This window comes from Barbatula barbatula, assembly GCF_947034865.1.
Source record: "Barbatula barbatula genome assembly, chromosome: 4".
NCBI classification, from domain to species: Eukaryota; Metazoa; Chordata; class Actinopteri; order Cypriniformes; family Nemacheilidae; genus Barbatula; species Barbatula barbatula.
This window is the reverse complement of record NC_136768.1, coordinates 11034440-11062058: the sequence shown is the minus strand read 5'-3', so window position 1 is coordinate 11062058 and position 27619 is coordinate 11034440. Positions and strand designations below refer to the sequence as shown.

At 36.8% G+C, this 27619-nt stretch overlaps 1 long non-coding RNA gene across 1 annotated transcript; it reads left to right on the top strand.

Moving 5' to 3' along the window:
* Positions 1–3030: 3030 nt before the first annotated feature.
* On the top strand, positions 3031–4258 carry LOC306893525. Its single transcript, XR_013786590.1, has 3 exons — positions 3031–3148; positions 3314–3426; positions 3554–4258. It is a non-coding gene; the product is annotated as an uncharacterized lncRNA (long non-coding RNA).
* Positions 4259–27619: the final 23361 nt, after the last annotated feature.

The window sequence follows — 27619 nt, the reverse complement described above, 5'->3', positions numbered from 1 at the left end:
TTTTTATCAAAATGAAATAGAGTTTTTATGGAGTGTAGTGGAGTAATAAGTATACTTTCTAATGTAGTAAAGAACAATTTCCCCTGTGTTAAAAGACTCGGACAAAGTACAGATTGAAAAGTATAGCAGATGTCAGTGATATAGCCTTGTTCCGTGTTGTCATTTTCAATGTTGTGCGTGTGCCTCGTGGACTCTGTTACCACAAAAAGAGCTTGGTGCATGTGTAGTGTGAGAAGTTATGATGCATCCAAGTTCTTCTGGGAAGGTCATGAACTTCTACAATGTAGAACAAAACACGCACAAAGTCCATTTAAAATGGCAACGAAACATACACTATATGGACAAGGGTATTGGGACACCGTCTTCTAGTAAACATCCATACAGAATGACAAAGCCATTATATATAAAATGCCATTTTAAAAAGAGGTTTTCTATCTATCTTGCAACAGTTTGAAGCTTATTTTTCTGTGCAAAACAACTGTACCCCTGTGTACAAGTCATTTGTGTTAGGTGATTCTATGTCATATTGGAATAGAAAAGTGGTCCGTCCAAACTGCTGCTATAAAATTAGAAGCACACCCATAAAATATAATATGCTGAAACATTAAGATTTGTATACGTGAAAACGACTGAAGTAGTCAAACCTGTTCATTAGAAGAAGGCGTCCAAATACTTTAGTTTATATATTATATAAAGGCAAGGGGCCTATTTGTTAAAGTATGCTAAGGACTATTCTATGGCTTTCTTTTTAAATACAGTGAAAATATATTTTAATCTCCTCAACGTTCGGTTTTGCTTAATTTCTCAATTTGGATTTCAGCAAAAGATTATATTAAATACAAATCTAGTATTCTTTCCGGAAAAGGGAAATTGGTAGAACCAATTAAAACAGGAAATGGAGAAAGTGAGGTCAATATCAAATCTTTAAAAATAAATAAAACAAAGTATAGTCAATGATGTTTATTTTTAAACATCAGAAGTCAGTTATTTACTGGTAGTATCTGTGTATGATTTTGAAAGTAATTTCCTTCGTTAAATATTTGTTTGGTAAAGTCCAGATTGCCTTTCCTAACTAAACCTCCCACCATGCTATTGCAGTAAACAAACAGTTTGGACTATACAGTGTATTTTTGAAGAAGAGAACAATTAGTTTTCTTTGCAGAATTCAAGGCCTGAAACCCCTTTGATAATTTTATAACAACAATGGTCATTTTATTTAAACACCAATAAAATGTTGAAAACAATTTTGCAGTTGTCTCTTTTTTATTTTTGTAACTGTGGACCATTTTGTAACTCTCATTAAAATTTGGCGAAGAAACAACATATATTTATATCTGGTATGTACCGGAGTGAATCAGGATGCAGATTTTGGTGCCTCATTTCTGATTGGGCACCGGTACCATTATTAATGTAACTATACCCAACCACACAAGCCCCTGGCCCAATGTTAACTTGTTTGGTTATCGGTCTGGCAATATGATTTATTTGATGTATTTTAACATTAATTTGTATGAATTTTTTATTTTATATTAATTGTATGAAATTAAAATACTTAACAGTTAGTAATTATTTGCGGAGGTCTACCAGAAGTAAAGTTTGGGCAACTGTTTCCTCTGAATCTGTCTACAGAGGGTGTGCAATAACGTCACTTCCCCATGTCAACTGTCATGAATCACAGAGGGAGAGAACCCAAGTGCAGGCAGACACGGGGATGACGGGGTTAACAGAGATTTTATTCTACAATAAACACAAAACAAAAACCCACAAGGGGGTAAAACAAGACAAGAAACAATCAGGACACGGTCTAACTAAACTGAGACAACAAACACTAAGGACAAGACTAGACTAGAACTAGACTAGAACTAGACTAGAACTAGACTAGAACTAGAGACAGGATGCACGGATAATCAATACAAGGGTTACAGACGAGGACCGCATACAAGGTACAATGTACAATGAACGAGCACAGGAATGAACACGAGGATGTTTTATAGGGGAACAAACACAGGAGATAACAATGGGCAGATGCGGGTACTGAAACACTACTGGGTACTGAAAGGTTAACGAGACAAAAGGGCGGGAAACACTGACGAGACACGAGAAAGCACATGGCAAGTTAGAATCAAAACAAAGCCATGTCTTTCTCACACAAAACCTAAGGCTATGCCATGACTCCGCTGCAAGACCAAGAATAAACATGACATGATGGAAGAATCATGACAGTCAACAACCTGGGAAACGCCCCTTGAATGCTACAACATGCTTCCTAGAGTGGCTAAAAATTCACCAAAATAGCTGCTTTTAATAAGAGAAACAAACAAACCGCTACTAAAACGCAATTATTTGTTGAAATTAAAAGCAGTTGGACGCGATGGTGATCCTAATGGCTTTAAAATGAACCAGGTATCCTTGGATACTGAAATGTTGCGGACAATGTTTTCTGATATTGTAAGCAGCCATTTTGCTGCGTTTTTTTGCCATTCAAGGGGGTGTGTTCCGGCGTGTGTTCATAACTTTAATATGTGCGGTTCTATGGGTTGCCATAGATGCAATGGCAGAAGAAGGAAGAAGAATAATAACACTACAGGGCTTGACCCCTAAATATACGCTAAGTAAAAATAATTTACATAGTCACAAATCGGAATTTGTATATTTACTGTAAATGTTTGAAATTATTTGTGTAGATATATACATGCCTTTGTCTTCTCAGTTTTCTCAGTTTATCTTTTACTGTTTTAAACAAATGACAAACATTTACAATCAGTTCTGTGATGCTAGGACCTTTATGACAGTTTTGTTGGAAAAGAAACAGTATAGAACTGACTGTGTGTTTTAAATATTCCATTAGAGTAATCTGTAAATTTATGCTGTAAAAACACTAAAATAAAAAAACATCTATCATTGTCTGAGCTTTTTGTTTATTCTAGATTTTTGACTTGCTACCATTTGGTGTCTCTACATATACAAAGTGTTTGCTGATTGCTTGAATGTATAAAACAAAGCCACACCCCTACACTGTGTCATTCAGTCACATGACTCATGTGGGATGCTGGTTCAGGATAAATACAGTAGCAGTATATTGTTCCTCTCACAGTTACACAGTTTCTCTCGGAGAAGTGTCATCTCTTTATTAAGAGCAGCTATTATGGTAAGCAACTAACTAAAGGCTAAAGCTGGTAGTTTAAATTGCTGTGAATAATGTAGCTTAGTAGCATATTTATCATCTCTGCGAAATCAGAATTAAATCCATGTAAAACTTGAAGTTATTAAATGTTATTTTGTTACTTTTATCTCTTTTTTTTGTCAATGGTAGGCATATTATATGAAGCGATTCTTCCTGATCTGCCTGCTTCCTATTTGTATTAGAAGCACAGAGGCTCAGCGCATCGGCAATCTTGCGTCCATTATAAGATTCTTGGACAGCAAGTAGGTTAAAATCATGAAGAAACTAATAGTTGTTTCATCCAGAAACATTGTATGCAGTCATATTTGACCTTAAGACCACTATTGCTATTAGCGACAATAAAATATTGTTTTGTTATGTTTTCTTTAGTTACAAAGTAGGGCAGTATGCAGCAGCCATCAATGTCCCAAGTGAACAGTGCAAGCAGGATTTTATACCCAGGACTACCAATTTCCTGACCAATGAACTGAAGACAAATGTACGTAATGCTATAAGTGGGGACACAAGTCCAATCTACCAGGGAACAGACCTCGTCGCTGCAGGAGTTCAGAAACAACCACGCCCAGCTCATTCAGAGTTTCTGCTTGTAGACCCTACCAATAATTCACCTTTGACAAATTTATTAAATAAGAGAAAGGATGCATGTGTGGTGTTCTACACACTAAACTCTCCTTGTATGAAGACTTGTCTTAGTGGGAGCTACAACATTATACCAGGTGTTAATCAATTACGTAATTATCAGGGAATAAAAGCCTTTGTTTTCAAAAATATATTTACACATGATAAAAACAGAATAGATGAGCTGAAAGTAAAACTGAAGACTATTGCTGATCGTGTTCCACTTTACCGCTGCAGAAACAACAATGCATGCATCCTTTGTGGACAGCCAAATTCAAATGATGCAATAAATGAACAATGTTTGTCAGGTTGAAAAACAAACACCGATTGAATGTGTAGGTTGCTTGATTAATTTGATGCCAATCTGATAAGATGCTTTATATATATCAAATGTACTGTATAAAGTAAATAAGAAATGAAACACCTACATTAAAAATCTTCTCATTTAATATTGGATTCTATGTATTTTGTGAAATCATTTTGTCTGTCCTTTATTTTTAGAGAGTCATATTTTATGCAACACAACAGATCTATAAAAATGTCATAAGAAAAGTTTAAGATGACATGCTTTAAAATTCAAAAGTTTCAGCGATATTTGAAACAAACAAGACGGCGTATAGGCGTACTTTATGAGTGTACACTTCTGTAATGAATGATGAGAACCTTTATCTCTTCGTGAGTATACATTCATTAACGCTTTAATGGTCCCTTGATCAAAATGGATGTGAATACAGAGCTGGGGCTGGTTTCATAAACTGCTTGGACCGGTCTTATAAGTTTGTAATCTAATATTATATCCAAGACATGGTCACATTTTTATTAGAAACCACAAAATTCCTTTTTGTAGTGTGTTCCGGGCACTATTCCAGTAGGATGTAATATCCCACCTATAATCCACAGTAAACATCATTATAGTATCCATTAACACGAATATGTACATTTTGACTGATATCGATAACTAATCAATTTTAACGATGAAAGCCGATATACAATATCTCAATAGTAATACAGTATATTTTTTCTGAGCCTGAAACAAAAGGCAATAAGTGGACAGTTGTTTTAAATGTATAACATTGGCTTCAGAAAACATTTAGTTTAAGGTAACATTTCATTTTATTTAAAAAATAGTCTACTTTATACTAGTTAAAGATTCTTTAACTTTTGAACTCTGGTATAGGGCCCTATTTTAATGATTTTAGAGCACACAAGTGCACTTAGGGCATGTTTAAATCCACTTTTGCTAGTTTAAGGATGGAAAAAATGGTTGTCCCTCGGTTTGTAATGAGCAGAATGTACGCACGCTCTGCACCCGCTTATAGGTGCATATTACTATAGAAATACAAACATATTGCAACATTGACCATCTGAAACCTGGTCTAAGGTCAATTGCGCAATATTTTTTAGTTGCCTCAAAATAGCAATGCACCTTTTTCGTTTTCAGACCAGCGTTACACAAATGGTGCCAAGTGTATGATAGGACCCATGATGTTTATTTAATAGACAATTTATTGATTTTTTATACAGTGCAACCCAGAAAAGTTTTTTCAATAGCCTTAAGTCTAACAGGTCTCAAGATTATTCAACCAGAGGAAATTATGGAAATATGGTTGAAAATATATTGTGCGTCCCAAACTAAAACCAATAAAATATAACCAGTAAGACATATACAAAATGGACTGTATGTTGCTTTAGATAAAAAGAAGAAAAACGGCCCACGAATAATTAGAACTTTTTAAAACTGTTGTGATCTAAATACATTTGGGTGAAAATTAAGGAATGTAGTTTATTGCATGACATTTTGATCTGCTACAGCGTTGAGCATTACAACCAATCACAGTTCAGCGAAGGAATATACTGGCCAATCAAAAGCGTTTAAATGATTCATCGGGTAAGAAGAGTTGTGTTGAAGTGTGCTGAGCCACAAAGTTTATTATGAACAACCGTGCCCAGATACAATGTAAGAAAGAGATTCATCGTTCAAAGTAGTCCGACTATTTCATGTATAACCTGAAGTCATTAAGTGTTTTAGTGATGTTAAATTTTCTTTGAGTGTTTCTATATATTTCCTGTTTATATGTTTATGTTCCTAAGAGTATCAGTGTGGGCTTTATCAAAGCACAAAAACAGCAATAAAATCATTTATATAACTTGGACTGTAAAACGTTTTCATTAGGGCTGTCGAACGATTAATTGTGGTTTATCACATCCAGAATAATATACGTTTTGATTACATAACGAACGTTTTATACGTTTGATTACATAATGTATGTCTGTGTACTGTGCATATTACTTTTGGTATTTATGAACACAAAAACTAACTCATACTTATTTAGGAAATATTACGATGTACGTACCCATAATTGAATTGAAATATAACCTTTATACATTATTATATTTTATATTATGGACTTGTATTGAGACCTCATTGCACTGTCGGATAATAATAAATCTCTCACACTGGATTACTGCTTGATGTGAGAGGAGGGACTGAAAGAAAGAGGAGTAGAGGAAGAAAACTGAACATTGACACTGAAATAATTGAGTGAACAGAGTGGATACTAAAGCAATCACCTCCTATGGAGTTTCTCTGAGGCTCTATAGATCCAGAGGCTTCCAGCTGTCATTAGTCCGTTCAATAATAACTCATTTTCCTGATCCTTTCTGTTTAATATCAAAGAAATATTCACTCATTCTGCTTAATGAGGCAAAACCTGTGGAATTATTTGATGACTTAAGGCTATAGATGCTAGAAACTGAGGTAATCGAATCAGTGGTATCGTTTTACAGATGGTACAAGTATTTCTGATGGACTTTTCTAAGAATTTGATTTCCTAGTACATAAAAACTTCAAGAATTGCTTACCTATGCCACTGCTTTATACAGATAGGGAAATCCATTCAGTGTGGACGGTGAATTTTGCACTTGCGATACCCCGGACTACTATACTTCGAATACAAGAAATTAGAACATTGACGTTTTTATTTGTGGCTCAAATTTTAGTAGCGTAATGTAATCATTAATTTTTCAAGATTATATTATGGGCACAGTTTTATTTTTTGTCATAATGCATTTATATTTTTGGGGGTTCTTGTAATTGCAGATGTGTGCCCTGGACTCATACTGACTCATAACGCACACACACAAAGCAAAAAAATCTTTAAATCTGATCTTGAGGCATTTCTTTATGCATTTATTCTTCATGCATTTCCCCATGAAAATCACCCTATAATACTCAAAGACATCAGCTACGAGTATAACAGATATGTTTACAGCACATAATAGTGTTTAAATAGCTGCTACTGTCGAGATTTTGTTTTAGTTTAAATAAATTGTAATATTATCTTACAAAATTATCATTTAACAGTTGGTGTTAACAGCTTGTGGTCATTACTGTAATCACCAGCAGCTTGTCTTGACAATGTTCTGAAGTTAGAAATACTTATCTAACATATTTTCAGCGTTGAAGCAGAAGATTTGTTGCCTTAGAAACAGAACTTTTTTGTCTGTGGAACATCACCAGTCAACAAATCTGTCATATACACAAGGAAGATGCTAAGTGATTATAAATATTTTTTTACCATTTCCTGTAAATATATATATATATATATATATATATATTTATATATTAATTTAAAAGAAACTGTATACTGTAATGAGTAGCACAGCGCTTGAACTACTCCCAGTTAAAGCAACACTATAAAACTTTTGTGGTTGATAAGTGCAAATGTCGTATAGCAGTTGTGACGAGCGTCCCGAGCTCACATCAGTGTTGCCCTGGAAACAGACAAGAAGCACCTTGCAACATTCATCACGGGCTGATTGGTCACAGCTGACAGCGATCAACAGAGGGACTTATAAACAGCCAGCTCACAGAGAGAAGGTGAGACGTAATTATGTATAAAGTGTTATGTGCACGCTTTGCAGGACAGAGCAAGGCGAGCACTTGTGTTATAAAGCATATACATGTTATTTTTTTAAATGGCCAATCGTTTCGCTAGATAAGAGACGCATTCATCGTCTGGTATCGTTACAGCCCTTTGAAGCTGCACTGAAACTGTAATTTTGACCTTCAACTGTTTGGAGTCCATTGAAGTCCACTAAATGGTGAATAATCCTGGAATGTTTTCATCAAAAACCTTAATTTCTTTTCGACTAAAGAAAAAAAATACATAAACATCTTGGATGACAACAGGGGTGAGTAAATTGTCCTGAAAATGTATGTTGAAAATGAACATTTCCTTTACGGGGCGTTCACAATATAACCACAACTATAACTATAGAAAAAATTAGGTTTCAAAATCATTCTTCATTTGGGAAAATAGTCACATCCCAAGTATAAGATCAGTATCACAGAGAACGATATTGTTGGTTTAAATTTCAGAACTCTTTTTTTTTCAGCTAATGAACGATAAAAAAACACTGTCAAACAGTCTCTGGCGGTTCTAATGTTTGGCTATGGATGTGTGTGGTTGATTAATGTCTGAATTAAAGACTGAAGCGGTCGGAAAGCGGTGTGTTTACAGCGGAATATTATATACTAATGTAATGCTTATTAAGTCTAAGTGAGCTTGCAAAATATACGCTTTACATTCCGGACACGGGCGCACCTTCAGCCTTCAGCGAGAACATCCAGCCTTTGCTGTGCTTTACTCTCATATGTTGTGGAAAAGACTTTCAGGAATGAAAGTGAAAGCATCAGCATGCAGTAAGTCATGTACAGTACATTTATTTCTGGGGTGCGTTTCCGAAACAACGACATAACTCGCTGAATAACCACCATAGTACGATGCATACAAAATTGAATGCACTGCATATTGCTTGCTTACCTCGCTCAAAAGCACGATGTGTGAAGTGTACGTGTCATAATAAGAAGTAACTATGCTTCTAACCACAGCTCTAGACCTGAAGCTTGCGATTGATCGTTAGAACAAGGGTTTCGGGAAACACTTGAATCGTTGAATTTTGCTGAAGCGACAGAACTTGCGATTTAAATCCGAAATAGCTGATATACGATGCTTTTGGGAAATGCACCCTGTATAGTAACAGTTAACATTATAGTTATGATGTGAATGTCCGTTTAGAGTTATTAGTTTAATCAAAGTTTTATTGATATGGATCATTCTTTTTTTTACTTTTGTTTATATTTTGAAAATGTTATTTAAAATTAAATGTTGTTACCTTCTAGTACCTTGTGCTGATTTACTGTATTGCAAATCAGTTTCTCTGGAAATGTTCACAATCTCCTTGGGTAATAGTGGGTGTCCATGAGTAACTGTGATTAATGTCCCAATTAAATGTGTGTTTGGTGAATCTGTCCTCTAGAATTTAATGAGTCCGTTTCTAAGTCAGATCACTTCCCTTCCTGTCTGACCTCTGATACTGAGTGCTTATGTACCCATGCACAATGAGCCAAACATAGGGCTTTACCAAAGACACCACAGCGTAGTTGAGGATAATGCTGCATGACTATAATCTTAATGAGATTATGAGTGGTGCTTGCCCATGCAAAACAAGTTTGGTGCCAAAGTTTAATACATGGGATTTGTTCAAACAAGTATGCAAGAGGAATACTAATAGTAACACCTGCCTTAGTCAAATATTTGGTTTCATGACTCTTGAAAACACGTTGCTTCTCTTGTGTTTTGCTCAAAGAATATAGGCCACCTCTCCTAGTCATTTCTCATGGGAGGTTTGTATTAGTTTATAATAAGACCAAAGGGAAGATGTAGAGGGATTATCAAGTGAAACTAAAATAAATGGCATTGTTGGAACCCTCCAGGATTTGTGACTAATGATTTGAGATGTGATGTTTAACTTTAGAACTGTGCAAAGTACAGTTTAGGCTTGTTGCGATAGTCTGTGTCACCAATGATACGTGGTGTCCACTTGTCTATCGATTACATCACTTGTCCACGCGGCACGGACCCCCACAGTCATTTAGATTTTTTTTTCTTAGTTTAGTTAAAACCAAACTGCTTTTGTGCGTCTGAACGTGGCTGCTGCATTTCAGTGTAAGTGGAACAAGTGCCGCAGCAAAGATCAAAAGCAGGAGGCGATTTTATATTTGTACATGCAATATAAGGGGAAGAATACACATTTGTTCTCTTTTAGCAGAGAATGGCTTTTATTTTCCTTGTCATTGCATAGATTTAATTGTGACAACAAAATATCTTATTGTAAAATATGCTATCTAATGTAGGCTAAATGTTTTTTTATTTTCGTTCCTTGTTTATTTTTGCTTTATGTGTGCTGTGATTAAAAGTTTCATATGGTCTGTGTTCAACATAAGCACTTAGTTTTTGTGTGTTTTTATTAAGAAAGATATTAAACCCACCATTAATTCAAGCAATTGCTGTTTCCGAAGTTCTGCTAATTGAAAGCTGAAAGTAAAATCCTTCATGCGCATGGCTGCATCTACAACCACCACACTGCAAATTGGCCAATCCCGGTGTCACAATACTACCGGTGTTTTTATAGTCCAAAACACACGAACGCATGAATAACATCACTGTAGTAACGAACCTAAACAATCGTTTTAAGTCGGAGTTCGATGTAGCAATATGTTAGAAGTACATATTTTTCAAATTTACAATCTTAACCAATACATTCTTATCGAAGCATGTACATACCTTTCCAAAAAGAAAGAGAGCAACCATGGTCTCATCGTTCATACCCTTTTCCTCCCGGAGCTGTCTCCATCGCGTAAAACCTGCACTATTGTTAATTCGAGTTTTACCTCTTTCATGGTCCAGACGTTTTTCGTCACTGCTTTTTCAAATAATGGCTTTCGTTTTTATATTTACTGGTTGAGGGTTCCTCTGGCAAGTCAGGTTTTTGCTGCTTCTCCGTCATTCTCTCTATATTGAAATAGCTGACGTGACATGCTGATGACATATGATGTCTGCGTGAACATTGGGTGGGCAGTGGGATGCAAATTAGATTGGATGAATATGTAAACAGGACCAGTCTCAACCAATGGCTATCATCAAAACGTTCGGCCAAAATGTTTTTATTGGTCGAACGTATTTTGGTCCTACGCCTTTCACAGACCACATATAAATATAAAAAAATATTTGACCACTATACTTTTTGATTGCTATCAGGATGTGAAGAGATTTCCAAGCAGCATGACAAAAATTTCTGAACAGAATCATGCATTCTGCCTTTAAGCAATACAGCAGTTATACTTGTACATGTATTTTGTATTTTTAGATTGTGAAAACCAGTTTCCATGTGTCTTGTCATGCTGTCAGTCTCTCACATTGCTGTTGGATGACTTCAAATTCAGCAAACACCGGACTGGAAAGGCCACTATATATCTAGAAATGCTGCTTACATGTTTATTTACATTATATTTAGCAGACGCTTTTGTCCAAAGCGACTTACAAAGAGTTCGGGGCCCAAAGAGCAATAGTACGATAGGTGCTAATACAAAGTTACTAGTTTCAACAAAAGCTAGACCACTACCTGTTGAGAGAAGAGGGTTAGTGTTTTTTTTCTCTTCATTTGTCTGTCAAGTATTCGCCGAAGAGGTTTGTTTAAGTTGTTTTTTCAAGGTTGTGAGAGATGTGGTTGACCGGACCGCATTGGGAAGAATGCTCCACCAGGAAGGAGTTGTGAAGGAGAATGAGCGGGAAAGGGATTTAATTAATGCCCTTATGAGAAGGCATTACAAGGCGCCGCTCTTTTGCTGAACGCAGGGTTCTTGATGGGGTGTAGTAGGGTGTGAAAGTATGTCGGTGCAGATCCAGTGATAGTCCTGTAGGCAAACATCAGTGACTTGAATCGCATCCGGGCTTCAACCGGTAGCCAGTGGAGAGAGATGAAAAGGGGTGTCACATGAGCCCTTTTGGGCTGTTGGAAGATGAGGCGTGCTGCTGCGTTTTGAACCAGCTGAAGTGATTTGACAGCCTTTGCAGGAAGACCAGCAAGGAAAGCATTGCAGTAGTCCAACCTTGAGATTACCAGGGCCTGGACAAGGAGTTGTGCCACATGCTCAATGAGGTAGGGTCTAGCCTTGCGAATGTTAAATAAGGCGTATATCGGCATGATCGCCTTGTCTATGGAATGTGATCATTGAAGGACAGCTGTCCATCAAATATGACTCTGAAAATTTGGAATGGTCTAAGTCGTAAGAAAAATAAAGGTTTGTAGTTGACCCACAGATAACATCACTACTCAAATCTATTGGCAAAAAAGCAACACATCATTAAATAACTTTGGTAACAGTACAGCAAATACACCTGACCAGTGATAGTTCTCACTGTGAATGCCTTTTATTTCAAGTATATAGTACATGACCCTTACAAAAATGTGTTTCTATTAAGGCAGGATAGTCGGATTAGTGTGTACAATACCGGAGAATGTGCTCCTCAAGACATATACAAACAGATCAACAAAGTCTGTCTTTGCATATTCCGGAAGTAAAATTCATTCTACAGAATAACTGTCATATTTATATTCCGTAGTATTTCCATGACAATCCAGGTTATGTCAAACAAAAACATTTCCCATCATAAAAGAGTAATGTGTTTGACCTTTATATCTGTAATGTCACAGGAGTGGCCTAAAGCATCTTTCAGAGACAGATCTTTCAGAGAATTGTTCATCTGTTTGCCTTTTGTTATCCCCTCAAAAATCTCTTTGTATAACAGTAAAAGCTTATACATTTTACATTTAATTACATTTTGTTGAAGTTTCACAGGAATTGCCTACAGAAACTTCTAAACAGTCTTATAAATGGTACGGCTCTACAGAAAAGTCAATTATTAGAACCAAATTAATCTTTACTGTCAGGTTACAATATCAAGTCAAAGAAAAATCTGCTTCATGTTTTTTCTTCGTCTTTTTTCAATTCATGGCATATGCTCAGTTTCAATTTACTTGTTCTTTCTTTCAACTACAGTCCTGAACAAGACATCAACTTTACATGTGCCGCTTCAATTGGATTTGACGGTTTCATTTCTTCCTGGAGATTAAGTTCCCTGTGTTTCTAAACTCCCAGAGGCTAGAATGGATCATTCGGAATCAGCAGGTCTTTATTGCTCTTTCTTTGAGCAAATCATAAGTCACTGCAACACCGCCCCTCTTCCAGGGGTTTAATGTTATTTCTTATTTTTGTATGAATATTACATGCATCAACTTTCTTTATATGGATGAGACATTGTATTGTAGTTCTTAGATTCACTTTGTGAGCAGTGATGATCTGAACTTAAAATCTTGCCCGAAGAAAGGATGACGTCTTAAAGCATATAAGCTCAGTTGTACCACAAACATAACATACTGTTGCTTTGTAAGGTATTACTTTGAGAAATTGCACAATGAGACAAACAAATCCATATAACAAGGTACTATGAGAAATATGCTCAGCTCGGTGTTAAGCTCTGTTTGTGTACGTTGTAAAGTAAGTCATTACATTTATAATCCTTTATCCTCCACATAGTCACTTACACAAGTAGAGCTCCACCCACTTCCATGGCCAGTACAGACAATGGGAGTTTTGCAGTTCAGTTTAGTCGAGGTCTCGGGAAGTTTGCTTTACTTGGAACTTGACATTAAGACAGTTTACTTCTAGTTTTGTTAAGACGCTATTCATCATGTAATAGTCTCCAAGGGACCTTTTCATTTTGTGTGTTGGTAATTGGGTTGAAAGTGAAACCAATGTGTTTTACACTCAGTGATCCATTACTTGTCTTCCATATACAATACACTTACTGTATATATACAACATCTTAAAACCAGAGAATGCAAAATTCACACAGTAGAGAACAAGGCTCTTAAAGGGGTAACTTGGATAAAAATTCTGCCATTCATTTCTCACCCTTAAGTAGTTTAACATCTGTATGACCTTAACTTTTCCCAAAAATGCAAATGAAGGTAGTTTTGGAAGCTTGGAGTCCTCCTTGGATTGCAACGCAACCAATCACATGAGCCACATGACAGTGAATCCGGTGTCAGTATCGCTCAACGCATGCGCATTATGACCACACAGGCAGAGCGCTCATGTGTCGAACGATGCTGACACCGGATGCACTGTGGTGCTGTGCTCGGGAACGCGCTCAAATCAAGGTTTTTTTTAATATATACGTTAGTTTTGTTTGTTTGCTCACAAAAAGTATCCTCGTCACATTTTAATTTATACTGAACCACCGGAGTCGTTTGGGCAAATTATATGATGTCTTTACACACTTTCAGTGCTTTGAAGATTGGTTGTGTTGCAATTTGCATTTTTGGTAAAAATGGAGGTCATAAAGATGTTAAAGTACTTGAGGGTGAGTGGCAGAATTTAAGCCCCTCAATATTACTCAATTGTCTCCATAATAGGTATGGCATTTTTGGCAATGCTTGACTGTTGATCTGGTTGACCACCTCAGACCTTTGTGACTTGTTTTTTTTAGTAGGGAATGTTAAGTATGAATATTTGGAACTCCATTTTATAGATTGCTTCTCTTTCGAAGCCGACAGTCTGCGCTCGGACATGTGGCGTGGTTGAGCTTTGGGCAACCCCAGTTCGAGTCCCGGCTCGAGGACCTCTCTCAACCCCACCCCCTTCTCTCTCCCGCTTCGCTTTCTGTCATCTCTCCCACTGCACTATATGAATAAAGGCAAAAAGGCCAAAAAATATATCTATGGAAAAAAAGGCTTTTCTAAGTTCTATCAATGTTAGTCATTCAGAACTCTAGAGATGGAGGAAATTTTAAATCTTTTTTTATCTTTGTTGTAGTGTAGAAGTTGAACGAGATCAAAAGGCTACTAGCAGGAGTTCATAGATTTTTGCCGTACTTAAATTTCACGCAGCATGCACAAGCAAGGCCCACTATCCCACCTGAACCGTGTATGAGAGAGTGTGTTGGTGTTATTTAATCTACTACAGAGAAAACTGCCTTGAGTTTTGAAGAATGCTGCATTCACTCAGTTTGAATGATGAGGTAGATGGGTCTGTGTGTTTCGTATTGATTTCTTTCTAGTTGGCACACCTGAAGTGAATTATATACCATTCTCTGTGTTTTGGCAGTATGGACAATGTGATCCAGTGAGTGTTGCGTACTCCATCTCTGCAAATGTGGGGTGTATTGATTTAGGCCTAAAGGCCACATTCTTATTAGCATGTAGGCCTTTAAAAATTAAGCAGCATCTTTTAAAGAACAAAAAGCATTTTCTTCTATATGGTATCACTCGCCTCATTCTGTGCACATTCTTGGATAATTCAAGTATGACCACTGCACATATACCAGCCTGATCTAACCAATTTATGAGGTGGCTAATTCGTATGGAATCCTATGCAAAAACGTACAACTATTAGAAAAAAGCAATACTGTAGTCCTTTCCCTAACCCCACCCCTAAACCTAACGTCAGTGGCGCAAAAACCCATATTAAAACTTATGAATGAGATTGTTGGAATTCATACAAATTAGCCACCTTGTAAAATAGTTTAGAAATGGTGTGATATTGTGCTTTATATACAAAGTTTCCTTCTGTTTTCAATAAGCAACCAGACCAAAGGAGATAAAAAGATTCATATACATGTACATAAATTCTACCACATGAGAATTCACTAGAACACTGGTATGATTCCGGATTTGCAGTGCACAACATCCTCACGCATACCGTGTCTGTGCCATATGATCCATACTTGCCCCAAGCTGTAATGCACATTGTAAATATTTGCTATTTCCCCAAAGAAAGTATGGAATTAATTTCACTGTATTTACTTTTTCATAATATAAAAATACTATAATGTATACTTAAGCCACTCCTGTTCCTCCCCTAGACGAATCTTACCAGGGTGATGTTGACATAAAGTAGATGCCAAAACTGCCTGCTTCATTTGCACTCTGTCCTCATCTATGGCCATTGCACTTCCGGAAGTCCTGTCTGATGAACCCATCACGCTCTCTAAGATCTCAAAACTTTTTTTATAATACCTAGAATAACTTAATCCACCAAAGGGGGTTGAGATTTCTCATACGTTACACCAAAGCTCTGGAATAGCCTTCCTGATACTGTTCGAGGATCAGACACACTCGCCCAATTTAAATCTAGATTAAAGACACATCTTTACAGCCAAGCATTCACTTTATGCAAAATAAACCACTGGGAGACTGCTGACATTAGATATTATTTACTAGGTGCTTGTATAACAAGTTCAACTATTCATGTACTGTGTTTGACCTTTTTGTGTTTTGCAAATTTTCCCCTGTAAAGCTGCTTTGGAACAACGCAAGTTGTGAAAAGCGCTATATATATAAAATTGAATTGAATGCACCAGGAGTTTAAGTGTGGTTTTGTCAAAATAGTGTTATATGTGCTTTCATTGTATTCTAATAGCCTATAATCACCCACAATGAATGTTTGGTTTCAACTTTAGTATTTCAGTTAGCTTTAACTTGCACTACAAGTGTGCACCACATGGGAACTGTTGGAAGATGTTTCTTATAAAGATTTATTTGAAAAATACAGAAAGTAAACATGATGAATGTACACTGGATGGTGTTTTAGTCAAATCAAGTGTTGATTGGCTGATCAAAGGTCTTTGGTGAGCCGCTAATGGTACCAAACACAAAAGCACACATTCATTTTCCCGAACCGTCAACTTCAGCTTACCTCAGTGGACTTACAACTGGTAAAACTGTGCTTATTTATCTCAATAATTGCCTCTGTCTGTTTCCTCCCAGTGGTTTTATATAGTGCATCATTCTACTAGTTCATACCTAGTTGTTACACTTCGGTGTTACTGCAGCACTTCTCATGTTTTAAGTGCAACTGACACTAGCAATACCATTTTGGTATTTTGTTTTCCGTGCCATTTGCCTGCTCGTCTGTTAGCTCTCAGAATTGGGAGATATGAAATCTTTCAGCAATATCAATCTGTGGATCAATATCCACATCCAGGATTTGAAAAACAAAGATATGTTTGTACAACTGAACTGATGATGTCCAGCATGCACAAAGACATTTAGCCCCAAAATATTTATCTTCGATAACATATAAACATTAAAAGTGGCACAAATTACTTAACATTAAACAGTATAAATATGGGATAAATAACCAATCACTTATTTATCGTACAGTAAATTGGTTTAATGTATGTTTGAGTGCATGTGGACATATAATGTAAATGAATTTTATATACTAAGACCTGTGCTTCAGGACTTATAATCTTTTCTTTTTGAGTGTGAATGTGCACGCATTTGCTTTTGATGTTGCAGTTGCTGAGACATGTTTGTGTGAAGTAAGTAAGAAACTGCTAATCTTTTAAGTTTAAAGAAGATAAATAATTGGCACGCACTTGACTAAAGTTTAAGAAGATAAATAATTGGCAGGCACTTGACTAAAGTTACAGATACCTTAGAGAAAAATGTATGCAGCTCTTCAGAGATGGAAAACAGAAAATCAACAAACAAAAACAAACAACTGCGAAAGGAGAACTGTCATCCTTCAGTGTCTTGTGTGACAGTTTCACTATCTGTTCTGCATAAAGCCATTGAGCATCTAAATGTGCAGTTATTCTCTCATAATTACAGAAGATTCAGATAGACGTACCGGCCACGATCAGAGGGTCACATCTCTACATCTGATGTGCTGCTTCTGCTTTGGTTTCATTCGAGTATACAGCCAGATCTTTGACACCCATGCTGTTTGTTTGTTGTCAGTATTTCTGGTGTGTGGACACATTGAAGCTGTTTGAATCCCAGTCTGGAAATGCTGCAAACATGCCTGTAGCTCTCTTAATTCTGGCCTTACCACTGCAATGACCAAAGACTAACATTTATAAGTAAAATTCACAGTTCTTTATACAGTATTTAGCCAGATTCTGTAAATTTAACTGGGACATTTTGAATCAATCCTAAAGGAAGCCACAGTATTCAGAAATGTCGTTGTTCCTTGTTGCATGTAGTTTAAATCACTTATTATCTAATTACTAAAATAAACCGCGAGATATGCAAAATGCAGCGGAGCTCTACAGGAAAAAGGCGATTTTTCTCAATACTTAGAATATTTTGCTATAAAAAGTTATATCTCAGCAGTCCCATTCTAACAAACCATTGGTCAATGGAAAGCTTTTTTTATTCAGCTTTTTAATTATCATTGTGTATTTCTTAGAGTTAGGTATTAGAAGTAGCTCCTTATCCTCAAATTCAACAATCTACTATGTTCTCACCATGAATTCTGGGAACAGAAGCAGATAATCAGAAGCATCCTTGTGGACCACATAGTCTCAACAGGACTCCATAATCAACATATTGAACAACAAGTGACGACTTAAATTACTTTACAACTAGAACAGCTCTTGAAACTAATTCTGAACAAGAGCTTCATATGAACTGGGTGGGTTTTGGTTGTCAGATCTGTAAGAGCGTCTAAACAACTATAAACCAGTATGGAATATAATAAAATGTGTATAATTATTCATTTTCTTAGCAAAGTGTAATTTCTCAACCATAGAACCCATTGTTACACTAAAACATAAAAAGTAGTGTCAAGTGGTTCCACACAAATATGTTGAGTAGTTTCTACAACAATGTAGTAGTATGAACTTTAGAAATTCAGGTAAAGTTGACAAAACTGAGTAAATCCAAACCATTCACTTTTGTCACTGTTAGACATTGTTGCTCTTATAGATTTTATTTACTTGTTTTCTACTTGTAGAGCTAATAGTTCCAGAAAGATAACACATTTATTTTTTGCAAGATCTTACTTTATACAACTGCCAAGACAAAGATGACAAAAACTTTGGTTCTGTAATAACTCATTGGGAACCATTGGGTCCATTGGCTACTCCGCTTTTCTACTCAAGCTGCTATGGTGGATGATGCACGCATTTCATACTGGTCACGTTTCTGGAGTCACGGCTCCTTGTCTTCCGCAAATATACTCACGCGTGAGAGCAACGGGAGATGGTTAGAGTGTCCTGCATTCTTCACCAGTTTTAGATGTTAATGAACCCCAAATACACACCTTCTGCAAGCATTTCTTACAAAAGGTGGTGGGGAAATGTCCCACTCATAAATTACGCCTATAGACCACAACATCATAATTTCAATAAGGTCATAAAATGTGGTTATTAAACCTTCTAGTGTCACCAACACTTCAATGTTACACTGTGAAATGTAGAGGCTCGTGTATTGAACCGTATATTCAGATGGTCACAACTGAAACTGAGATTCACTAGTCAAACCATTCTGGACTAACATACTTCACAACAGGCACACCCCGATATACCCAATATATTTTTTTTTTGCCCTGTGGGGCAATTTTTTATTTACATTTTTTGCTATAAAAATGCTTGTCTACACTTCATGTTCTTAATTTAAAGTTTTTTTGATAACCTGTGTTGTGTGTATCATCTTTGTCACACAACAAAGCATTATGAAATGCTTTTCATTACACCAAACTGTACTCAAATGATGCTCTGGAGGAGAGATGCCAATAAGCATCTAGGTCTTTGTCTCAACAGCACTTTGACTTGCATGCAGGTGTAAGTCTTGTTCCAAAGCCTAAATCATACTAAAACCCTAGTTTTACTGCAGCTGCTGAAAGTACAATGCTTCCTGCTAAATTACAGCTTTAAGTTTACAAATCCGGTTAAAGGGGAGCTGGAGTTATTTTTGGAATGAAAATGCTTTAGAAAGTACATTAAAATAGTATAATTGCTGTATGTAATATTATACAATATAAAACAATGTTCTCTTTTACTCATGCAATCTTCAAGTAAATGACAAGATTACATTATATGAGCTTCTTGTATTTGGATCTAGCATAGTTACAAGATGTGTTTGCTCGAAGTCAGCGAATTTTTTTAGTAAATAACTGGGCCGAAATCTTCACTTTGAAACACATAAGTAATTAAACCTTAAACCTTTATTGGATGGAAGAAATGAGAATGTTCATCCTTTCGCAAATTCATCGTCCCTCTTTAAAGGTTACTCAGGGTCTATAATGTCACACATCTGTCACCATTAAACAGGCGTAAGTAAAGGTGTCACAATAGAGTTGTTGTCTGAAGTGGACATGATGAATAAAAGTGTTTTTTGTACCTCGGGCAGAGAAGAGATTAAAAAACGAAACCGGATGAAAGATCTGCAGAAGATCATGTATCACAGACATAGAATGCGGCCTGAAGTGATAATGGTCAGTAGCGGTTTTAGGCATTTTTTCATGTCACATGGGGGGCGGCACTGGCACGAGCAGTAAAAAATAAAACTCTGGGCCGCCGCGAAGCGGTATTCTATTATATATCATTCATTCATTGTGTGGGGAATTGGCAAATTTGCGCCCCCGCATGCTAAGAAGTTGCCGTGTGTGTGAAGGGGAAAGGGGAGGGGCGCACGCAGGGGATAGTTCACCTCTAGGTGTTCGCACCGAACGCCAATGAAGCGTTAAGCGCGAGTGATTTACATGTTAAGTCAATTCAAAGACGCGATGACCTTGCAGTGTGATTCGCGCGAATGAGGCAGTTGAAAAATCTGAACTTTGGCGAAAATTCGCGCTGCCCATCAGGAGCTTTCTCTAGTTGGGCCGAGATTATTTACATTTAGTCATTTAGCAGACGTCCTTTTATCCAAAGCGACTTATTTGTCTGTCAGGTATTTGCCGAAGATGTGCGTTATTTGGAAGAAATTATTATGATTTAGCGAGCGCAGAAGTCCCTCCCATGACGCAAATTCAATTAGTGGGCTAAAGTCAGTCACACACCACTTGACTTTCTTCCAAATAACGCACATTATATCCATAATTCAATAAATACAGGCCTATAGTTCCTGCACATTTTGTTTTTTCTGAATTGTGTGAAATGGCTAATAAAAAAAATAAGTAATACAAAACGATTATGGCCGTGACTCGTTTCCTGAGTGACAGTGTTGGGGGTGGGGGGAAATCTATTGATTGTCAAGTGCCAAATAAACAGAGATGGACAGGAAAAGGTCAAAGCCATCAGGTGAACAAAAAACGGATTTGTGCAATTGAGAAATATAATTTTCTCTTTGACTTATGTTGTTATAAAAAATATGACGGTTTGTCATCATTTTGTGTGTTTTATTTTTATTTATAAATTTTTCGGAGGCTCAAAGGTGGTCTCGCCCTGCGTGCAATTCAATGTAGAACCGCCACTGATAATGGTTCAGTGTACACATGCTTTAATATTGTTTGCGTTCATTCGGACTGCATTAAATAGATCTTTGACAAACATACACAATTTGCAGCAGATAATTAACGCTTGCAATATGCTTGTGTATTAATTCCCAGCTTCATCAAAAGGTACACGTAAAGGAATTTGTCTGATATCTTTCGGCCCTCTTCATGGTTTCATTGCTGATATATTGATTATTCAGTAATATACTGTACACACTGAAAGGATGTTTAATGTTAAGGCCCACAGCCTCATGGGAAACCCAAATGGTTCAATGTATTTTCTACAAGGAAATCGAAAAGGGAATAAATATGTCCTATGCAGCTGCTGCTGTGTTATTAAACTAACCTTGCCAATGTAATTGGAACCCATGTGGATTCATTGCAGAACATGAAGTAAAATCTGTAAAGTTAGATAAGTCTGATTATAAACCTACCGCTAACATTAATAACGTTTTATAGGAATAGTTCACTCAAAATTCAAAACTCATTTTTATGTTATTGTTTTATTGCATGCATCTTGTTTTAAACCTTTATATAAAAAACTGGTTTAACCCAGCATAGCACCTATGCTTGGTTGTTTTAATGCAAAATGCTGGGTTGGTTAATCCATTGTTGGGTCAAATATAACCATTTAACCCAGAGATTTGAATGAGATTGATTTTGGTCCAGTGAATTCATCTGTAATACAGGGATATTTTTCAATTGCGTTTTAAAGGATTAATTGAATTTCATTCAACTAAAAGACCTTTCAGTTTAACATCAGGTAATAATGACCTTTGAGGTTGCAAAGTGACCTTTTTGGAGTCTGAACCACAGCCTGTAAGTAAAACTTTTTGAAATATCAATGTTTTGTTAGCAATCGCGTCTCGGTGCATGTAATGTAAACAACAGGATCATTTGGACCGGTGTCACGATAGCAGTAAGCCATTTCAGAGTTTTAAAATACAAAATACAAAGCTTTACTTGATATTATAATGTATATCAAATTATGGCTTTTTAAAGTCTTACCATTTTATGGGACGGCACAGGATTTCAATTGTGTTGTAATCTTTTACGTGAGCTTTCACAAGCGACACATGCCCGATATGATCATTACAGTAAATTCCATTAATGTTTGTGAGTATGAATAACACATTCTGTGGATGTACAGTCTCTTTGGGATTATGTAATGATGCATTTATATGTATTACACCTTTTAAAAATGGGCAAATGCAGAAGACTAATAAAACATTATGAATGGTGATTTAGGAAAGCTATCAATGTTTACCATATAGAGACCTCCATCTGTATTCATTGCTGCTGTGGTTCTTGTTCAACTCTGGGTCCGATTCTGGATCATATATGTAAGGCTCAATCAAACTGTAAGCCATAGTTAACGTTATAACAACCAAAAAACATTTTGGTACAGTATTTACATCCATTTAAACAGCTGGCAGATGTCACACAGAGGGCGCACGTACTCTTTAGCTCCCATTGGAACGCCCCCGCTAGTTCGGCTTTCTTCGCAAATAATCGTACAGCTGTATCTATCTTCTGTAAATGTTAGAAAACTAAACACTTTCCAGAGATATGTAGAATGCAATACTACTCTACAGGTACTCAAGATTAACATAAGATTGGCAGAGACTACTTATTTAACCCCTCCTTTAAATGTAAATGAACAGTTATGGGGCATCCGTTCACTGACAAAAGGCCACAGATTCCTGAATTAAACGACCAATTCACTTATTTTACTCTGTCTTGTAGTTTCTTATATATGTGTATTCAACAAAATGAATGATAACAGCACATTGTTTATGGACTATAAAAACTGCAAACAGACAGTGTCACAAGTCTTTTATGCACTTTTGATTATTATTTGTCAGAGGGTCTTGACCTAAGAGGGTTTCGTGGAATCCACTTGGTGTACTTGGTGTTTCAGTCAATCCAGAAGATTAATAATCAAATGCGAAGGCAACTGATAGCTTGCGATTGATGAGAGAGAGATATACAGCGTCTGCTCATCCATCTATGCAGACAGCTACAGTAATTGCAACAGCTCTTGTCACATCTTTTTAAAAACTGTGCCCTAAACCTTAGGAAAAACAAGCAGTTATGTTTAACATTTCATTTTCCACTAAGCCTCTGTGTCAGGAATCTTAATTTAATATGTGGCTCGAAAAGACATAATTTTTCCATTAACTTCAGAAGAAAAACAAATCATCTATGTTGGTCAGCTTGTAAATCTTAACATTAAATTCACACAGATTATTGTTTACTATATTTTGTAAATGTTAAATGTAAATGTTTCTTGATAAGACCAGTATCGACCTCCTGGAATCGTGCAGTGCAGTTGGCAGGACTAAAGCACGAACACACAACACATCATCGTATTACCTGCAAGTGTTGATTCACTTTGTTTGTGTTGTTTATATTATGCACGTAAGCACCGATTGCCAGCAAAACACCGACATATAACTCAGTTTCAATTATAGCGTGCGGTTATTGTCCGCCATCTTTTAGCACTGGCAATGCTACATCTATCAGTTTCAAACAAACTGCCAATCCAGTTGCAGTTATATCCACTGTTTATATAACATCAATCGCCCAAATGCAATATCTGTACGAACCCTGGGGGAGTGTGTCAAGCACAGAAATACTACGTCATACGTCCAACTCGTTTGTTGAGTTTAACACGTTTAACTGTGTAAATAAGAATGCATTAAATGGCTTGTTTTATCTTGATATTTGCCTCATGTAAATACTGTCATATTAAGCAAATATGCACTTCTAATATTCTTAGTCTAGCATTTTCATCTGTAAGGTCCTGAATGGACCTTGCATTCATGAATGTCATGCTTCGTAGGTTCTACTTGAGTGTGGAGAGCTTATCAAAATGGCTTTTAAATATAGAGATAATGGTTATGCGGTCCAGTATTATTTAGACTCAAACCTCTCCAAACCCTTCATCACGTATTTTCTTACTGTTGCTACTGGCATGGCATCACAAAATAGTGGTTGTTCTGGCATGCATGGTGATGTCAAACACACAATGAAAAATCTCATATATAACATTTAATCAAAACACTGCACTGCTTTGTAAAATGTGAAGGTTGTTTTTTTCTTTTCACCATTGCTATCTGAGTTAAACCGCAAGTGATTGCTCTTTATTTCAGGTGGCAGTTGAATTTTCAATGCCAAAGCTGAATGCTTTATTGGCTAGCCCTTCAGTTCATTATGCTGTCTGTAATGCATTAATTTACTGTTGCCAAGCGACGTAAAAATATGGCACATTATTATAGAATTGTGATCAGAATAAATGTGTGATCACAGCTATGTGTACAGTGATAATGCTTAGATGTAAAGGGTTACACTAGATGTATCACTCCATTGGCATCTGGTCTTAGATTATAAAGTCATGGTTGGTGAACTTTCAAATGTAAAATCGCAAAAGACAAAATATGTGTGAATAATGATCGCATACTTTTATGTTTTGCATTAAAATAGCTTGTTATATCTATCTTTTTAAACATAAGTCCTAGTGTGTGACATCAGATCCTGTTTGTTCTACATCTACAAATGTACTTTAGAACATAAAACCAGAGGAATGCTCCATTTTGTAACTGTGGCGTCAAAGTTGGACTGCCTTCACCTTTATATATTAAGTGATCTTGATTTAAACTTACTATTTGCTAGGGCCAGAGCTAAAGTCAATCTTGTTTTAAGTAACGCATCGGTTTGAAATCGCCCTTTTCAGGTTTTACAACATTTTAAGTTTCTGGTTAATATGACAATAAATTGGTGTAACTAAGACTGCTATTTCACACTGAGCTGCACTCAATTATCAAGTCTATAGACCACGAAATGGTTACATCTGTACCAATACATCAGTGTGCTTTTGCTTCCCTACTTTCCCCACTGGGTGAAGTACAGGCATTCCATCCATCACTAAGCATCTCTTCTGGTTTCGAGGTGAACCCCTGTTTACTTGAGCTGATGCTCCCCCATTGGTTCGTCCCGTCTGATGTATTCCTCACAATTGGTTCTCTGCTGGTGAACCTGTGACCTTCCCACAGTGGACTCCACCGTTCAGTCCACCCCGGTTTGGATCGTGCATCATTCTCCCACGAGTTCTCCCCATTTGGCAAGACTCTGTGTACTTTTTCATGTCACCTCCCGATGGTAGGATGTGGCCTCCGTAGGGCATGCTCCTCCCTCGAGGTTCCTATGCTCCTCAGTGTCCCTCACGGTGCTAGGCAGCCATCTCGTATCTAGAGTAGGAAGGCCTCCGCCTGTGACGGCCTTTGGTAAGAGCCCTCACCCTTATTCAATTAGTTCCTTACCTTTTTCACTCGCCTAGGCCGGTCAGGGTCGCACAGCTGGAGGTTGTGATACGGCGACGCTCAGTGGTCTTTCGTATAGGAACCCCATCAGCCTGTTCAACACAACGTTAAGAGACCGACAGAAAGGGAAGTCTTGGATCCGGTGTAACCTCAGTTCCCTGATGGAGGGAAGGAGATGTTGTGTCCATTATGCCACAACGCTTGCCCGCTGCAGGGAACCAGGTATCCTCCCAGGTTCCTCAGCCCAGAAGGTGAATGAAAGGTTCCGCCATCTTTATTTTATACCCGTATGTACGGCTGGAGACTGGCCCGTCGTACCATTCGCTAATTTCACTTGCCTTTTAAAAAGTACAATCAGAGTTGATAGGTTCTCAAGATCAAACCCCATCTGTTGATTCGACCCCACAGGGAACTGAGGTTACATCCATAATCAAGTCATAAATGAAAATCAATAGCAATTTAACCATTATGATGCTCTTTAATGCGTGAAATATAAAACACAGTTTACTTAATCAATAGCCATTAGAGAATCAGAGGTCTAATAGATTTTGATCAACCTAAAAGATCCAAAAATGCATTCTTGATGGCAACATTTGTTCAACAAGTGGCGTGAGATACCTGTGCTGTGGTGTTATTTCTAATAAGCCTTTTAGGTTAATAGGATTGCGCTGTTAACCAACCAGAATGACAGAAACTCAAAGCCAAACAGATGGCCATTCTGTTTTAATGGATTAAATTGTAGACTTAAATATACTGCAGATTCTTTTGGTAGACTTTGAATTACAGCAGAATATCTATATTAAATAAACTTTATTATTCCAAATGCAAAGCATTGTCTGTGAAATGCAGTCAGATTCCATTACTATCTGGAACAGTGCATAATGGGTATAAATTGCAGGAAAGGGACTTTGTTTCAGAGAAAGTCACTGGCTGGTGAAGTATAGCGGTGGTTTGATTGTGCAGCAATCAGGGAAAATAGCTGGACATTTGTACAGACGGCTGTTATATTCAGAAACCCCAGAGAGCCGTTGATGTGTGTGGGATGATTTGTTCAAAGTGAAAAGGCTTCAGTTCTGAGAAGCTTTGAATGGTTTACTGCTACTAACGGTGCTTGCACCTTGCTTTTATAATTAAAAACTATATGTTTTAGCAATCTTCAAAATTGTCCAGACAATTTTTTTCTATAAGACACTTTGTTAGTAGAAGTTAGTAGAAGCTTTCACAAAGTACAGGACATACAGCTGAATATACGCAATGCTCACCAAACAGGCCTCCATTTACCATTTCTCATTACATTGCCATTGCCAACCAAAAGATAAGACAAAAACCTTGAACTCAATTGAGCTCATTTGTATTTTAATCAGCTGTTTTGTGTAACAGTTCTGCAATGATGTCTGCTTTGTACCAGCCAGTGTAAGCTTGTCATTTACTTTTGCCAAAGCTCATCAATTCAGTATTTGTACAAAAACATCCTATCCAATTACAACAGTAACCATTAATAAAGAACAAAGGCGTTTATGGAGTCACAAATCTTGGTTAATGGTTTGTTAATAGCGAGATGGACCTTAAATAAAGTGTGACACTGTATTTCATTTGGTATGAGAGGTTATTAAACTAAAGGAAAATCTATTATCTGCCAAAAAAAAACATACAATCTAAAAATACCCTTTTACACCAGAAAACATAAAATACATTTATTTTTGTAAAGTAAAATCAAGTTTATTACATGTAAGTTTGCTTAAAATTGCTGTTATTTGGCATTTTAACCGCATTTTAAAAATGATGTCAAATAAAACCTACCATTTTTAAAGTGTAAATGGTTGCGATTGAGATAAATACGAGTTGAAAGCTTTGTTCTCTGCAGGTTTTATAAACGTAAAACAATAGAAACCAACTGTACAGTCATTATAAGCGGTTAAGAGTGTAACAGATCATGGAACGCATTCTTGATAAACAGCCTTTAAAGGTTACAGGTCCCTCATTACCGAACATTTTTTATAATCCGATCCAATTAGCTGAAGCAAGAAAAGCTTCAGAATTCATTTGGATGGAAATGAAGCATAACTGATGCATCTCTATAGACTGCAAACCAAAAACAATGCTAATAGGAGGGAGGTAGATGTTTATACGTCCATTCATTTGTGGTCAGTGGACATAATAACGTATTAATGATGCCTGAACAAATATGGAGGAGGTGAGGTGAGATTCTAATCGATTGTGGCTTTTGTTTTGTGCTGGAAATATATTAATAATTGAAGACAAGATGGACTTACAGACCCTGAAATCTCATCACGTGTGGTACAAATCAGGCATCTGGCCAGCCAAGTGAGAGGTTGAGAGTTAAACAAATTAGTTGTATAATGA